At 42.5% G+C, this 17,023-nt stretch overlaps 1 protein-coding gene across 10 annotated transcripts in view; it reads right to left on the bottom strand.

The window, feature by feature from the left end:
* The window catches only part of LOC128916079 (core histone macro-H2A.1), a 46,215-nt gene extending 39,227 nt beyond the window's left edge, over positions 1–6,988 (bottom strand). For all 10 annotated transcript variants that reach the window (XR_008468842.1, XR_008468841.1, XR_008468840.1 and 7 more), the window contains exon 1: positions 6,858–6,988. The gene's annotated coding sequence lies outside the window, so the exon portion shown is untranslated. The remainder of the gene's footprint in view (positions 1–6,857) is intronic.
* Positions 6,989–17,023: the final 10,035 nt, after the last annotated feature.

The following is a 17,023-nucleotide window of genomic DNA, read 5'->3' as shown; positions in this document are numbered from 1 at the left end:
GTCCTCAAGAACCTAACTGTATTTGCCATACATCTGAATCCACAACAATTGAGTGAGCTCAGAATTAGGCAAAACAGGTTCACCAGCCTCACTTCTAAGTTTTGCAACTTCTGTTCTGTGCTGACATGTCCCGCAGTCTTTTAAATCTCAGTGAGTCACCGAGATTCAGAGTACACAACTATCAAATGAAGACCACTCAGGATAACTAAAGAAACACCAGTATCAAACATTTATTTTCCTTTCCACTTCCACACTCCATTCATCAGAGAGTCCATAAATACTCCTTAAAGGTAAACAAAGAAATCCCATCTTATTAACTGAGTTGAAAGTCACACTACATTTATGAAACTGATCTCAAAAAACTGACAGGAAACTTTGCAAGGGGGAAGCCATCAAAAGGGCTCTTTCTCCTCTCCTCTGCTGTGAGCTCAGCTCTGTAACAACTATTATTCTGCAAAGAGGAGAACAAAAGCCAATTTTCTTGCCTTGAGAAACTGCCTAACTGGAGCTCACAACTGATTTCAAAAACCTTCCATTAAATTGTGTTTTGTCATGTAGTTAGCTCTGTCTTTGTTAGCAGGAAGGCTGGGTGTGGCTTTGAGTTGGCTATGGACTTTCTGCCAGAAATTATTTTCATCCTTCATAATCCATTTTCATCAATACTACAGATGTTTGATCTCACAAATGTTAAAAAATTCACTGAACCAAATGCTTGGGAAAGCAGGCATGAGAAATACCTGTGCTTCTAGACTCCCCCATAATCCCTTTGTTTTGTAACTGATCAGTGAATGATGCAAAATATAATTTTTCTAGGAAAAACCTACAAGCCTTAAGCAATAAACTTCTATTAATCATTTGGCTTATGAGTTTATGGGATAGTCAGAATAGCTGGAAGAGAATATGGAAATCCTTATTTCCTGATGTTGGGGTTTTCTTTCTTTGGGAGTGTGTCATCTAGCCATCAGCTGCTGTAACATTTGGATCAAAGTATGAGTTAAGTATGTAGCAATACAGAACTACTGCCAAAGAGGCTTTGAAAGAGATGGAGTAAACACAGCTCACCCAACCTAAAAATCCAAACGGAAGACACACATGGGTGGCTGTGCTGTCGCTGGTAACAGAAAGAAAAGAGCACTGCCCTTTCATTTTTAGTTCCTAGACAATGACTATTGATAGAGAAGTAAGCGAAGTGGTTCCTTCATACGTCCAAAGAAATGGGTACTGTGTATCGCTGTCTCTGGACACATATGACCTGTCCAAAGCCATGCTGAGTTTGCTGTTAACATAGTATCATTTGTCATGCTAAACTAACCTTCCTCATATAACCCTTGAGCAACTTGCTGTTAGTTTCCAACCTCTTTCACCTGGTGTTCAGAAGATGTTTTCTCCTTTAACATACCTCCAAGTCTCCTGTTATCAGCAGCTAACACCTACCCGTATATAAAATGGTGTATTTTTTTCTTTCATAATAAGCTTATTTTATCACTTCCGCAAACTCTAGAGGTTAATTTCCCCCTTTATTTTATACTCCTGGTCACATTTCTCTCACTAAATTTAGGATAACCCTGAACCTATCTTGACAATTAACCTGATCTTCTCACACTATACATTAAAGAGCTTTCTAGCTCTAAGTCTATTTGAGAGGAAAAATTTTGCTTGAACTAGAAGGGTGGGGGGACTTGCATATTGAAAAAAGCAAGAACTTCTGGAACTTACAGCATTAAAGGTGAAACACAGTGATAAAGATGAGGTACGATAAAGATCTTCCTGTCTCAAGGATCCCATTCCTACAACACGTAGTGAATCACTGTATCATTAGATGTCGGGGAAGGAGGGAGGGAAATTCCAAATAAGTTTCAAGTACCACTTTTAATTTTGCCAATCATGTAATTTGGAAGGGGAAAAAGAGAGCCTGGCATAGACCTTTTTGGGGCTTAATTATGGATTCAGGATTTGCAGAACCTGTTTGTCCTGCCTTTGAGTGGAGGGATGGCCCAATGAGCTCTCACAGTCTTTTCTCTAGTTCTAGTTCTCTATGGCAGAAGACAAGGGGAAGAGAAGAGATTTCGTTTGCAACAGCCACAAAACAAAAAAAAAAAAAAAAAAATGTATTGAAGTGAAATGTGAAGAGTATGGCAACAGATCAAAACCAAGGAAAATCCCGTGCCTTACATGTTCTCAAATGGTTTATCTTTGTAACACCAGAAACTCTGGAATGCTGCCAACGTTAATGAACCAGAGCTGTTTGCTGAGTCACTTCAAGCCAGCGGATGAGGAAGGCAACCAAAGGAACCTTATCACATGTGCCATAGTTCAGACAAGATTTAAGCAGGAAAATTAAAAATAAAAAAAATTAAAAAAAAGAAGAAAATCACAGTCAATGACAGTCAATGGACCAGTCCTTTCCTTTCTTTCCCCTCTTCTGCCGTTGCAATGGAATTACTAAGAAACTTTACCAAATACATTTCAAAGTGTTCTAGTATTTGACAATAAAATTATTTCATTTCAATGTGACAGTTCACAAAATTATCCCTGTGATTATCAGGGGATATCACTGAGGAGTCATCTAAGTCCACCTTTGACTTTAAATCAAATTTAATGCAATATTCTTCAGTGGTTCTGCTGTGCTTGGACACAGATTGCCCTAGTTGCAGAATTTAGCATCTGATTCATAGCCTTTTGAAACTCCCTTAAAGACAGTAGCAAGATTCATACTGCTTTCTAAGATATCAAGATTCACAGAAATGTGAATCTGATGGCATATTAACTTGTCTAACAGCAAAGATTCAAGCTACAAGACTCCTCTGCTGTCACATCTTTGCAAGCCGTAAATATATTTTTTAAGAAACAAAATATTTAGGTGTAGTGATGAAATCAGCATAATTAAAATTTTTCTGTTTGAAATCGGCTCTAGGAACTCTGGTTGGCCATATTTTTCTGTGTGAAGATAGATACTCCACTAAACCACACTTTCAAATACCATCTTCCTAAAACGCGCATAGGCATCTGTTTTTCTAAAAGGTTTAACATCACTTAATTTTGAAAGTACAGCCTGCACCTCCTGGTAAAGTGATACCTAATTTCCAAATACCAGTGCTCGATTAACTCAGTCAATTTGACACTTTCATGAAACAGTAGTAATAAAAAAACCCTGCTATCAATAGTTTTCAGGTACTGGTCTTTAATGACTTAACAAATTACTAATGAATGCTACTGCTGTCAGGCAGGGACTGTTCTAATCATGGACTTACATTGGTGTATTAACTACACTCAGGAAACAGATGATTAAATTTAGATCACATCACGTCAGTAAGTGTAGTGGAATCCAAGACACTGTTACTACAATAGGATAAGTATTAAGATTCAGTAATTATTTTTTCTCCTCTTTCCAGTACAAGTTCTTTTTTTTTTTTGTATCACAAGAGATTAACTGCAATGCTATTTTCTTTCCATTGTTTCAAAAGATAAACAATGTAGGTGCTGCCATTCTCTCTTAAATCTGTCTATGTACTATAATAGTAGCCACTCACCAAACACTTTTTGAAAAGGTGCATTTGAATTTGCTTTGACAACTACCTTGCTCTGTTCTTGGCTAATCGGAAACTAGTCTGGCATACTTATAAAATGCACTGCTTATATAGTCAGTATAAAATGGTCTCTAACAATGCTTGCCTAGCACAACAGTGTCTCAGCCAGTGACTGTGGTTTCTAGGTACAACAGTAATAAAAGAAGAGCTAATCACTCACTTATCATTTGACCTAATGTGATTTCAAATTTTAGCTTAAATGCTTTATATCAAAGCACACCTTGTGGTCTGAAACAGACTGAGGAGTGAAACCTGTAGTGAAACAGCCGTTCAGCACTATGTTAATTTCTCATCTGAAAAGGCAGCACCATACATACATTTATTTGTGCTTGGAAAACCGAGAGAACATTCCTCATCTAGGAATGCCCAATAAGTGTACTTTCTGTTGAAGATTAATAAGACTAAAATTCCCATAAAGAATGTGAAAAAGAGGAATAACATTTTCACAAAATCTGTGTGCAAAACAAAATACTGTTGCACAATTGTATTCAACTGGCAAAAGTCCCTCCCACAATGGGTCTGAAACCCCAAAACAAATATCCCCTTAATGCACAAACCTCCACTATGAACAGGACTGGGAGCATGACAAGAGTTTTAGCTGGGCATCCTGCCACCAATAGTCAAGAAAATGTAAATACAATTGTCTTCACTGACCACTGCTGGGAGTACTAGCATGAAATCAAGCCCATTTGTGCATTATAGCTTTTTGTATACTAGGCAGGAAACAGAAAAATTGATACAGGACCTTAAATCACTGGACCATTTATGAATTCAATGTTCAGAAAAACTGTTTTAAAGAACATTTTGCAAACTTCTTTGCCCCTTGACATTTTTGGAAGAATGCAAAAACACAAGAAAGAATTCACATGGATGCTTCCAAGGCAAAATAAACATGTAGAATGAGATTTAGACTGCTGGGGGAAGGGAGTGCAAGAACTCAGCCCACTGAAGCAGCCATGAAGAGCATGATTCTAGCATCACTCCAAAAGGAGCGATGACCCTCTCTTCAGGATGGGTCTGGGTAAAGAAGTACAACCTCTTTATGTGCCTGTAGCCTCTTTCCCTGACAAGTGAGCAGGCAATGCACTCCTTCCACAAACACCGAATGTTTCTTTTTCAGATTTTACCTCTAGGAAGCACTGAGCTGACAAAACCTAATGCTCACTGTACCAGGTCAATATTCCCTCTCCCAAGGGAGGCTGTCTCTGGAGGCTCTTTTTTCCTCTTGTGGCATCAGTTCTAGATTCCTGCTCCTTTATCCCTACTTTACAACCTTGCTGGGGCAGGACTTCCTTTTATACAGAACGGTCAACAGGCTGTGATCCTGGTTACCGGAGTTGTAAAAAAATGCTTTCAAATTTCTTTGAGAGCACAAGATTTTGACCATTCTTCAGGAATATTACTCTATCACCTATCTTATCAAAGCTTATTGCTATATATTGCAGTTTTACCTGGAAAACCAGGCAACTCCTAAGGATAAATTTAAGCATGCTGGTTTCTTTTAAGACTAAGTTTGCAGTGGTGGATTTGTCTTTTTGCTAATGCTGATCTATAAAATAAGCAGTGCTTAAGGACTCTACCTATATTACTATCATTAGGCCAAATTCTAATTTTACTACTAGTTTTTAGATCAATTACGGCTTAATCTACACTGTCAACATTTTGCTTTACTGGCAATCAGAAGAGTATGCCTTACACACAAGAAAGCCAAAGTTACTCTTTAGGAACCCAGAAGGCCTAGATTTCAGTGTTAAAGCTTATGATACATAAAACACAGCAAAATAACCTGTAACTGTTACTAAGTAAGCAACAGCGTAATTCCTTTCTTTCAGAACACTTAAAAAAAACAACCAAACAAAACATGTTGGGTAGTTTTCTAGAGAATGCTTGATACAAATCTTTCATACTCAATTGCATTAAAATATATTTTTCAAAGCAGCAGTAATTGTCTCATTCCCGCCTAAATATTTTAATTCTGGGTTGAGCCAAAGAACCCAGGTTTCTGTTTTTATTAATTGCTCACTTGCTCCTTAAGCTCATTTATTTCTTCTGCTCTTAGGAATGGGGGAGGCAGTGGATCTGCAAAGTTCCCTACAGACCTGTTGCTAAGTGACAGCCACACACAGTCCTGGGGAAAAAATGGTCGTTCGTTTGGATGGTCAAGAGATAAATAACAAGCCCCATACAAATACATTTCAACAACCAGTCTCCTTCCAACAACACAAATGAAGCAACTTCAGTTTTCCAACCAGCCTACTTGCATACGAGCTGGTTCCAAGTGCCGGCTTCAGATGCAAATTAACGGGCCTTCTGCAACTTACTTTTAAAGATTGCAGAGGAAAGAAAAGGATTATAGGAAGATATATGTTACAGAAACAGTTTGCTCCCCTTACTGTCTCCTACATGCACAAACGTGTCAGTCTTTGGTCTACATCCAGGCGCTCCTGTGATATGCCTTGTGCCGAGCCCTAGGAGCCCGCATTCACCTGCGTCTTGCGGCACTTGCAGTCCCCCAGGAGGAACACCCACAGCCAGAGCCAGGCCGTGCAGGTTGCTCGGATCCTGCAGGCAGACATATTGCAGGCTACACAAGAAGTGACAGTTCCAAAAGAATAAGGGGCCCCGTTCCTAGACAAACATTTAATTTTTACCACTCTCAGAAGCCTTTGCTTAGGGTTTTAAAAAGGTCATTTGGCTTCTTTTTAACTAAGTCATTCACGTGTGGCAGGTAACTTTTATGCCACGCTTTCTTCACCCCGAAGTGAAACACACCGAAATACACGTTCTGCTGCTTTTTTTGCGGTCTCTCTACGTTATCTTCTCCTGCCCGGTGACCCGCGGTGGGGAAGACGGGCAGGGCTCCGTGCGGGCGAGGGCAGAGCGGGATGAAGAACGGCGGCTCGACACCCCCCGCCCCCCGCCTCGGGACAGCGGGGCCTGCGGGGTGCCCTGGGCTCCTTCCAGCCGCCGTGCCCAGAGCCAGATTCAATAGGGATGAAACCCCGCTGCCACCATTTCGCTGGGAGCGGGGCGCATCTCCCCTCTTCACCCCAGCCGCAACAAGAAGAGGCAAAACCCAGAGCCCGCCCGGGAGCGGGGGCCCCGATTTTACTTCAGGGAACGGTGGGAGGGGGGCGGGGGGGAATGGGGGTGCTGGGACCCCCCCCTCCTCCCTCACAGCCCACGCCGGGCCGGCTACCATCGCGCCGCGGCGGAGCCCCTCAGCGCCCCCCCGCCTTCCCTTTCCCCCACACGGCGGCAGTGACTTACGGCGCGGCCTCCGTCGGCAATATGTCGGCCGGCGGCGGCCCCGCTGCCGCTGCCTCCGCTCCGCCCGCGGGGCCAACGGCAACGGCTCGATGAGCGAGCGGCGAACTCCCACAATGCCCGGCGCGATCGCGCGTCACATCCCCCCACCCCGCCGCCGGTTGGCTCCGCCCCTCACGGCGCCCGCCTCGCGCTCCCTCACGGAGCTCCCGGCCCCGCTTCGCTGCGAAGCGCGGCGGGGGGGGGGGGGGGTGTGTGTGTTACTCGCCACAGCGGCCACCCGGTGGTCACTCATGCCGCTAGCGCAGGCCCTGGGTTTCCCCCTCCGGCCCCCGCGGCAGCTGGCCGCCATGCGGGCGGCCCGGCCTGGCTGTTGAAAAGCCCCTTCCCCGCGTGGGGCTGGGCCTTGGCACTGAGTCCGCCACAGCTGCTGCCGGGCCGCCGCCCCCCGCGCCTGGCCAGGCCATTGTGTACGAACGGGCTGGCTCTGCCGCCTTCAGCGGGGAGGACAAAACGGGGGTTTATGCTACGTTCTTTCCCAAATGGAGTTTCTCGTTCAGGGAGGGAAGTGAAGGAGTGACTGGGACGTTACCGCCGGCATAAGGCCTTCATGCTTGCTCGTCTTGCCTTGTGCTGTATAAAAATGGCTTGCTGCCATTTTATAAAGGCCCCAGATGGAGCTTTTGGAGGAGTTTCTGCATGGGAGATGGGGATGTCCTTGAGTGCACCTTGCTGGGTGCCCTGGCCTGCATGCCCAACGGACAAAGGGAGGGTTCTCCTCTCCTGTCTTCTTCCAGTTGCCTTCCCTGCCGGCAGCCAGTGGAAGAGGGTAGCTGCCACAGCTGGCCTTGGCTGCAGGATAGACAAGCCGTGACAGATTGCGTCTGTGTTTACAATGGTGGGACTAGAGGCAGCTGGAGCTCTCAGTGTCATGGAAGACTCCTGGCTTGCTTCCACTTCCAGACCCTTCTGCTGCTCCCGCCCGAATGGAGCATCACCTTTCGTCAGAGCCCAAAGCAGGATGCCAGCCCATAGCCTCTTCCCCAGTGTCCTTTGCTCTTCATTCGCAGCTAGAGCTATGACAGGTGACAGTGGCACAGTGGCGTAATATCATCACAACTACCAACAGTAAGTAGAGGCAAGGGGTTTGCCTCACGCTCTTCTCATCAACCACCCTAGTCTCCAGCACTCCTCATTTTGCTCAGTATTAGCACATATTCACAGTACCTTTGTCACACAAAACAGAAAGCATAAAGGAATACAAAGGTTTAAAGGAAGAATGAAAATCAGGGAACTGGGGACAGCCCGTATAAATCATCTGGGGCTGGTCTAGGAAACATCCCTTCAAAAAGTGTATCTGAAATCAGGGGCGAGAAGTCGTAGTACGCATAGGGCTGCATGCAATCCGTGTGTCCTATGAAAGCAATGTCCTGTGCGATTCCACCAGCCAAGCTCAGGCATTATAATTGTGGTATTCTCATCTGTATAAATGGTCACTTAGTCTGTTTTTTAACCCAAGTAAACACTCTTGTCTCCCACGACATTTCTCATTACTTTTGTGCAGCACAGGGTCAAATGCAGCCTTGGCCTCACTGTGCTCCCCGAGTGCTAATTGTCACCTGAATGCTCTTCAGACATGCAGTTTTGCCTAACAAAGACTCCCCGCTAAGTAAGGTACCCTATAGTCCCTGATTGCCCTTAACCCGAGGGTATGGATACAGTACTTACTGAGCCATCTGCCCTGCTCCTCTTACACAGCTGAGGAGGCACTCTGCTTTCCCCGTGTTCCCATCCACACACACCATCTCCCTCCCGCCTCCTCCTCCTCCTCCTCGTTCAGAGCACAGTGGAGCTCGGCTCCTTTTTCCTTGCTGGTAGTGCTACCCACGCAGTAACCCTTCCCGTGTGCTGTGCCGAATAGAACTGGTCGTCCAATGCTTGGCTCTTCCCACTCAATTTGCTGTCACCCACACTAGTTTTATTTAAAAAAACAAACAAACAAACAACTCCCAAATATTTCTGTTGACATGATGAGCTGCAAAGGCTCACGTGGAATTTAAAGAACCCACAACATTGATGGGGTTGATACAAGGTGAAGGGAGCTGACCTACAAGAGCAGATAGAGTTATCTAGAAAACCAGTGTGCGTCACTTTCTATGCTCTTCTACTGTCGTCATTCATTTTGTCGTTTTTTTTACGGGGAGTCTCTGCATTTTGTGCTTTTGAAGAAAGCCTTCAAAACACAATTGGTGAGAATTTCTGGAGTGAGAGCTGCCTGAGTTTGCAGAGGGCCTGAACAATTTCTCCATGAAATAGGATGCTAGCATGGAGACCGCTGTTGATTATTTTACTGTTAACATCACCTGGCTCGCCTCCCACCAAAGCACAGATTGATCATGCTGAACATCTACTGTGTCTGCAAAGAGCACCCATTTTGAAAGCACACAGTGTGTCCCAAATGGCTAAAAGGGATCATTGCTTACAAAAGTCTGTGAACCTACACTACATAAACTACCTCACTAAAACAAACCTTGGCTTAGATTTTATTCCCTTTGCCAGTTTAGTGATGTATTTATTTATATAGAGAATGATAAAAATCACCTTTCCAGAGCTCCACTGTCTTTATGATTAATATAAGCAGTTCATGTTCTTACGTTCTTGTATTCTTACTTCATATTGACACTCTGACTCTGTAATCAACTTTAGCAACCTCAAGGGACTATTTGCAGAAGATAGTTCTGAGTGATTGAGAATATAAAAACCTAACTTGTTTATGCAGCATAGGTGGCAGAGAAGGAAATATTACTTGGGAGGGGGCAGAGCAGTATAGGAAGAGTTGTGGCTGATGGTAATCCTCTTAAACTTAGATAAGCGTTTTCTCTTTGGGATAGCTGTCTTAATTCAGAATGCGTTACCTCATTTGTCATTGGTGTTTATTTGTCATTCTGTGTTTATTATATTGGATATTCAGAATGCATGTCCTAGGTTACTTCAGTTTGCTGAAATATCTCTTCAGGATATGGTGTGCCCAGCCAGCAGGTCCCTGCTGTTTTCCTTCCATCTTCACATGGTCAAAAGAAAGTACAGATTCCTCAGGCATGACCTACTTCTCGAAGGGGCTATCTGAACCTCCTTCAGCTGCTTAGTCTCCTCTTTTTGCAGACTACACCACTAATCCATGCTTCAGTTAACTCCTTACAGTCAGGTCCCAATCACATATACGTACCGGTAGTGTGCCTAATGCCATTGACATTCATGCATTCTCCGTCAGATGGGCACAGTGACCTTGTACCAAATCCAGGCAGTGCTCGTCACACTCTTAATGCAACCCACAGACCTAGTGCCCGTGGAGTATTAACTGTGATTTCCAAAGGGCTGACACGGCCTTCCTGCAGATTGCTGTAATCCACCGTGGTTGTTATTATATTGAGCAATTGCCTACTACAGTACTTGAATGTGTGTGGGACACACACAGGCTCTTTCACTTTGCCCTGGTTTCCAGCCGCCGTAAAGATACGGAGTTTTTCCATTATTGAAAATTACCTTATCAACATCAGGAGCTTCTGCAAGTGAGATCAACCACAAACTGGTGCTGGAACCATGGTGTGATTTGATATCTGTTTTGTGCAGGGTCAGAGCCATTGATCTCAATGATCCTTTTTTATCTTCATCATCTAGACAAACAGAGAACTGCAGTTTGGTTTCCAGCACACTTCAAAAACTGACAGCTGACTTTGTTGGTGAGCTGCTGTTTTACACTCAACCTTTATCTACCACAGCTGAACAGAATTAATTCCATTTTCAGACAGTCACTCTTGGCTTTGACATCCAAGTCATGACAATTGTGAAGGTATTCCCCCTCTTCGGAACATGGAAAACAATTATTTATTTCTGCCTTGACGTTCTCAAGGCACTGTTGACTCTATATTATTGCGAGGCATGTTGTTCTATAGCAGAAGTGCCAACTGGTGCTAATATGTTATGATGAGATCAATACTTTCAGGGCACAAGAAGTGGATGTCTAGGATTCATTTCCCAGGCTGGAAGATAGAGATAAGTTAGTACAGATAATTTACTTCTTTTGTTCCAAATTTTTGAAAAATTTTTGAAAAAATTTTTTTCAAAAAAAAAAAAAAAAAAATTAGTGCTAACCAACTTCTTCAAATATCCGTGCCGTTTTAGTAATTGCTTTCTCCTAGAAAAATATCAACTATGGAAATTTTTTAGCAATGCTTATGCCCCCTATCAAAAAAATGCTTAATAGCATTGAAAATGTTGTAAATAAAATGTCACCTTTTTTTAAAGGAAAGCAAACTTTTTCCATTTTAAATCTGGAAAATGAGAGACACTATGATAATTGCACTTTTTAACGCAGGTTTTGAAATCATTCACACAGCTAATGGATGCTGTGACTTAAAAAAAATGCCAAAATCTGTAAAATTATAATTAATCTGTAGAGTAGAGATACTATTAACCTCCAATAAAATGCATTTCAAAACCTGCTTCTTCCGAATAAAAGCAAAATGCTGTTTTGAATTATAAAATCAGCAGCCCAACGTGACACAGTGACATCAGGAAACGTAAATGCCTGTTTCCAGGAATATGGAAGATGTGTGCTCTAAAATAAGAGTGAAGCACCCTGGAGCCCGCAGAGAAGAGGAACACTTGTCCGCCTCTCGTGGAGGCAGCCTTCTGCTCCCAGCATAACCTGATTCCAGGTTGGACATTAAGCAAAGCAGTTCATTCTCTTGTGGTATTCAAAATGACCTCTTGCATGACTGCATTTTTAATGTCAAGTGGCTGGGGAAAGTTCTGTGTTATTGTGCAAAGAAAGTATTAAATCTAAGAGCTATGATTTATATTATTAAGTCAGAGGATTCAAAATTACATCCCATGATGATCTGCTCAATGGTTCCTGGTAGTTGGTGAAAAGCTTGGTGGAGAGTCATGCAGTAATAACTCATATTTCTTATTTTTAGTTATTAAATCCCATTGCTTCCCCAACATTAATTTTCCATGTAAGCAATAGCTATAGTTGCCAGAGGGATTTTATATAATTGCAGATGGTAGGAGACATAGCTGGTAATTGCAGAAATGCAGAGGGAGATGTCCAGGAGGTGATCTTCTATTAAGATGTGGCTGTTGCTATGGAATACTTTACTAACTGCTGTTCTGCATGAGAGCGCTATGATACATCATTTCAAATAAGAGGTTATTTTTAAAGCGGACCCATTTCTTTGCCTGCAAAAGCAAAATCAGATCACCTCTCTGAGGAATATGATTTTAAAAAGCTCCTGTGCTGGACAACAGACATCATATAGAATATAGTTCATGAAGGAGTCAAGAGAATTAGAGTCCACCATAATACCAGGCAGCAATTAAATCAGGGGATTTCATATCCATCTCATGAGACAAATCCTACTCTATAAATTAAACAAAACTTCTCTTGCAGAGATGAAAATCACCGTCTGTCATACCAAACAAAAGCTTACTCGAGACTAGTGTCCTTAGTTTAAACTGGACTTCATGAATTCATTCATATCAGAGAGACCATTGTTTCTTCGGTGTATTTTGAAGTATGTTCTCTGTGCGGAGAGGGGGTACAGAAGGAAGAAATGGTGGTCCTGGATGCTTGTTTGTGATGGACACAGAAGTACAAATTGTGCCAGCATGTTCATGTCAAAAGTAGTGCCACGTGACATGGTCACCCTGGGCTTTGCTGAAGGACCCAAAGAGCTCAGTAGTGTGGGGAATGCAGTAGTTGTGTTGTTTCGTAAGGGTGGTTTCTGTCTCCATTTCTCTTTGGGAAATGTTATAAGGATAGGTTAAGAAAACAGTCATGAGTTGTAACTTTAGTAATGCTGGATCAACAAGATTTGCCAAGTCACTGCTGTACTCTATAACAGTCTATCTTTAGCTCTTTGTGGAGTAGAAATCTGAAGAAAAGCAGCATATGAGAGCAATGGAAAAAATTTAATTGAGTAATAGACGTGAATGACAAGTTCTAGTTCATGCTTTGCTCGTCACAAATATCTACATCTTGGAAGAGTCTGCGCAATGACTGAAGCACATGAAGTTTTTCCCATGGCATGGACAGATGAAAAACTTTAAAATAAGGAGGAAACAGAGCAACATCTCCCTCTACGGGAGTCACCTGTATTGCATCCCCAGGCTCTCGGCAGCTGAGATCTCCTGCAGGTCTGACTACCTGTCCTCATCAGCTCCTCCTGCTCATTCCAGCAAGTCTGTGTGGGCACACGGTGAACAGATGCTGAAGATATGAACCATAACTAATTATTTCTAACTGAAGTTTTGGTTTCTTGACAGCTACTCAGAAGTTGTGCTTTTAAAGAGTTTACACATGTTAATGAGAAACTCAATGATTATTGATGGGTGTTGTGCTTCTTTTTCCTAACAGACTTTGCAATATGATTGTGCTTACGTGTGCTGCTTTTGATGGGGTAACCAGCGTGCAACTAACTCTATATCACCAGGCAAACAGGTCCATCCTGTGTCCTTTGACAGTCCAACCCTTCTGCATAGTCCCTGGAAGAAGAAGGAACCAGATGGTTTTACCCATTAGAAAGGGAGGAAAAAGTCACTGTGCTGAAGCCAAACAGAAGTCTAGAGATGTGAAACAGACTTTTTTTCTGTCTTCAGATTATGTCACTGGACACAATGGGAATAAGAAGGTGCCTGTAACGTAAAAATACTTTTTTTTTTTTCCCAGAAAAATATTCCTTGTTGCTTTTTTTACATAAAGCCCTACATTTCATTTTGGGATATCTTATTCCCTTCTACTTGCTTCTTGCTAATTCGTCTGGTGACATTTTTGTCCATAAAAAATGGCTTATGGAAAGCATTGAGGTGAATATCTATGAGTAATATTCCAGGATATTTGTTTGGAAGTGCTTAGAGGGTCATTCTGAAGCTCGTGGATCAACCAGGCAAGCAGAATTAGTCTCCAGTGTCAGTTGACATGTCCCACAAATTGAGCTATGGAAAGTAAAGCATTCTCTGGGTGATAGTTGCGGTGAATACTTTCCAAACAATTCATACAATGGGAATACGGTCACATAAACTGTTTATTGCATAATAAATGAATACAAAATATGAATATGAAACAAAATTAAAATTGAAATTTTTCAACATACTATTTTGAGAAGAATATGTTTAGTGTTTGGTGACTTCCTGAGTATACTGATTATTGTGAATAACCCCCATAGCTTGGGAATGTGCCTCTTAAATTAACTTTTGATTTCCCTATATGCTATGCACTGAATTCTCAAAGGTTTCTGTCTCATTAATATAACAACATTTTTCTAAGGTCAGGCTAGTTTTGAGAAAATACGAGATATGTAGTTTTATGCTAAATTACCCTTATCACACATGGAAGCATTTACTATTGCACAGCATTTCTCCTGAACGCACCTCATATTCTTAAGCTGCTCTATAGATTGTTTTTCCACTGAAGTTGCTTTTTAGGTACTAAAATAGAGAAGAGAAAATAAAACCCTAATTTTCTTTCAATATGTGGTTTTGTAAAAACATAGGCATGCAGAAATCCCAACTGCAGGAAATGTCAGCTTTCTGCACCGATCCCATTACCCTCGTTATCATGCATTTGCATTGCGTTCTGTACAATTAGTGAAGTCCACTGCTAAACAATTACTTCAAATATATCTGTGGAAACTGGATTTGGCAAACAAAGCAACATCTGGTCACTCAAACCAGTACCTCAAGCCTTCTTCATGAAATATATTCCTTTTTTTTTTTTTATTTGTTGCTGCTTCTTAGACCCATTTGCATTTCAGAATATTTCTGGGCTGTTGTGTCCGACGTTTTCAAATGTGATTAGTGATTTTGCAAATGAGATCTATTAGCCATGTATCTATTAAACAGACCTATAGAGATCATTAATCACTTTAGAAAGTCTTGCTTAGTGTTTTTCTTAATGGGATGTATCATGAGATCTTTCTTAAGCCCCTTACCACTGAAAGCGGAGCATCCTTAAGCACCTTTACCATCTCTGTGTGAAGACATGATGCCATTAAGGAGCTCAGCCAGCAGGTGGAGTTTAAATTGCATTTAAACAGCAGAGCTTTAGATTCTGATTAAGGCTTAGCTGGAACTGTGCTGCTGGAAATGCCTCTTACTGTCAGTTCTGGAAGAGTGTTGGGTCGTTAAAGGTTTCATTGGCTGTCAGATCGTTTACATGTAGGCCACATCGCTAGTGCAAAGGTGGCACATATAGTTTATTAACTCACTTGCATTGACTTTGGAGTAATGTGGAGGAGTGCTAAATAATTGTCGCTATGTGTAAATTAATTAAAAAAAAATTCACTTGTCAATTTTATATATACCTGAGCAGACATGAAGGGAGACAGAGCACTCAAATGAACCAAATACCTAATTTAAGTTATTTTATTTATTGCCTCGATGGCAAAAAATAGAATTAGGATAGGATTAGGGTAGGCAATGCTTCACTAGAAGCTGTATTAAGCACTGAAAGAGATGAAAGGGTCAAGAAATATCTGACAAAAATCATAATGCTGCATTGGTAGCAATGGGAGGTAGATGAGAGAAGGGTTTATTGCATCTGTCACTGAGCTTTATTATGAATCTAGTGCTGAACAGCAGCCAAAGCAGAGAAACTAGAGCTGGCCGACCCTTCCGAGCAGGATATGGCTATGGCTGGCATCTGCCTGGGAATGTAGCCAGACTCCAAGGCGTATATCTCCATCTCAGAGATGAGCTGTGTGGTCTGGCACCACTTTATCTTACACTATGAGTTCTGGCTTAAGGTTAAGGGCAAGACCTGATTTATAAATGCTGCTATGATAAGCTGTTCTGTTCTGGAGGCAGTTTCTTCTGTTATCCAGAAACCAAAGTGAGAAGTGTGTAAGACTGTGAAGAAAAACAATGATGGGATTTGCTTTGGCTAATAGAGATGTAAGCAGTACTGGCAGCTAGGGAAGTCCTTATGTCACAGTTTGCAGGGGAAAAAAAGATAAAAATAAAGTTGCACCATGCTGTGGTGATTTGTGGGGTGATATTTTTGCACCTTCGTGACAGGAATGGCATGCAGAACCTCGCGGAGATACCATCTATGAAATCTAAAGTCATACTGGACACAAAAGCAGGCAGGAGCATGCAAACAAGAAAGGGAAAACCACCCAGCCGGGCAGATCAGGGCCTGCGAGGTTACCCTGCCTTCCTCTGAGCTATGCAGGAGGAGAAAGGGAATTGGCAGCCATGAAAAGCACATGATGACACAACCCGATCGCTGCAGAGACAATGTGAATTACAGGCAGAGCAGTGGGGAAAAATATACAGGCTGAAATTTCAGTTGTAGAGGCTACAGAAAAACTACTGCTTTAATCTAATCCAGGTCCAGACCTGAACTGGTGCCACTAAAGCTGTGACAAAGGACTCAAAGGAGAGGTGCAAAGCACGACAAAAAGCATGTTCAAAGCAGATGACACAGGCTGCAGAAAAACTGCTGGAAAATGCCCAGGCTTGGAGGCATTGAAATGTCTTTCAGGTCCTTGCATTTGAAAACACAGTCGTATACTCAAATCAAGCAGGCACCTGCTCAGCAGAATGCCTTACGAGAGAGAAGGAAATAACAGGAGCTATAAAAGGAGCATCTCAGCACCCATAAGGGATGCAGCAGAGAGGGAGCAGATGGACAAACAGCATTAGACCCAAGTAATGTTAAACAAAGCCCTAGCAAGAATTTAATACCCTCTGCTCAGTGAATACATTTCACCTGGCAAAAAGGAGAATTTTCTCCATACTAAGCGCCAAGAAAAGGAAAGTTGGCAACTGATGCTGGAGAAGGAGAGCTGCTGTGGCCACCGAGGCTGTCGTAAATAACACGGGGCAGCATTTCGGGAGGCCAGCCATCCCTGCCTGGGTGGTCTCAGACAGCGAGCCCCAGTTTATTCCTGCGGATTCACTGGCTGCAAAAATTAATGTTATTTTGCTTGCCACCTTAGAAAACCTCAGTAATCTAAAGGCCTGGATGATGTGCTTTCTGCTGTAGCAGAAGATTGTCTTTGCTGATCTAAGGATCTGTTCCAGTGCTGGGTCTAGTGTTTCAGTTTCACATCATCACTCTCTCCCAGCTCGCCAGGAGGCAATGCTGAATCAGCGGCTCACTCCAT

This window comes from Rissa tridactyla, chromosome 11 (assembly GCF_028500815.1).
Source record: "Rissa tridactyla isolate bRisTri1 chromosome 11, bRisTri1.patW.cur.20221130, whole genome shotgun sequence".
Classification (NCBI taxonomy): Eukaryota; Metazoa; Chordata; class Aves; order Charadriiformes; family Laridae; genus Rissa; species Rissa tridactyla.
Note: the sequence above shows the minus strand (reverse complement) of the source record. Positions and strands in the feature narration are given on the sequence as shown.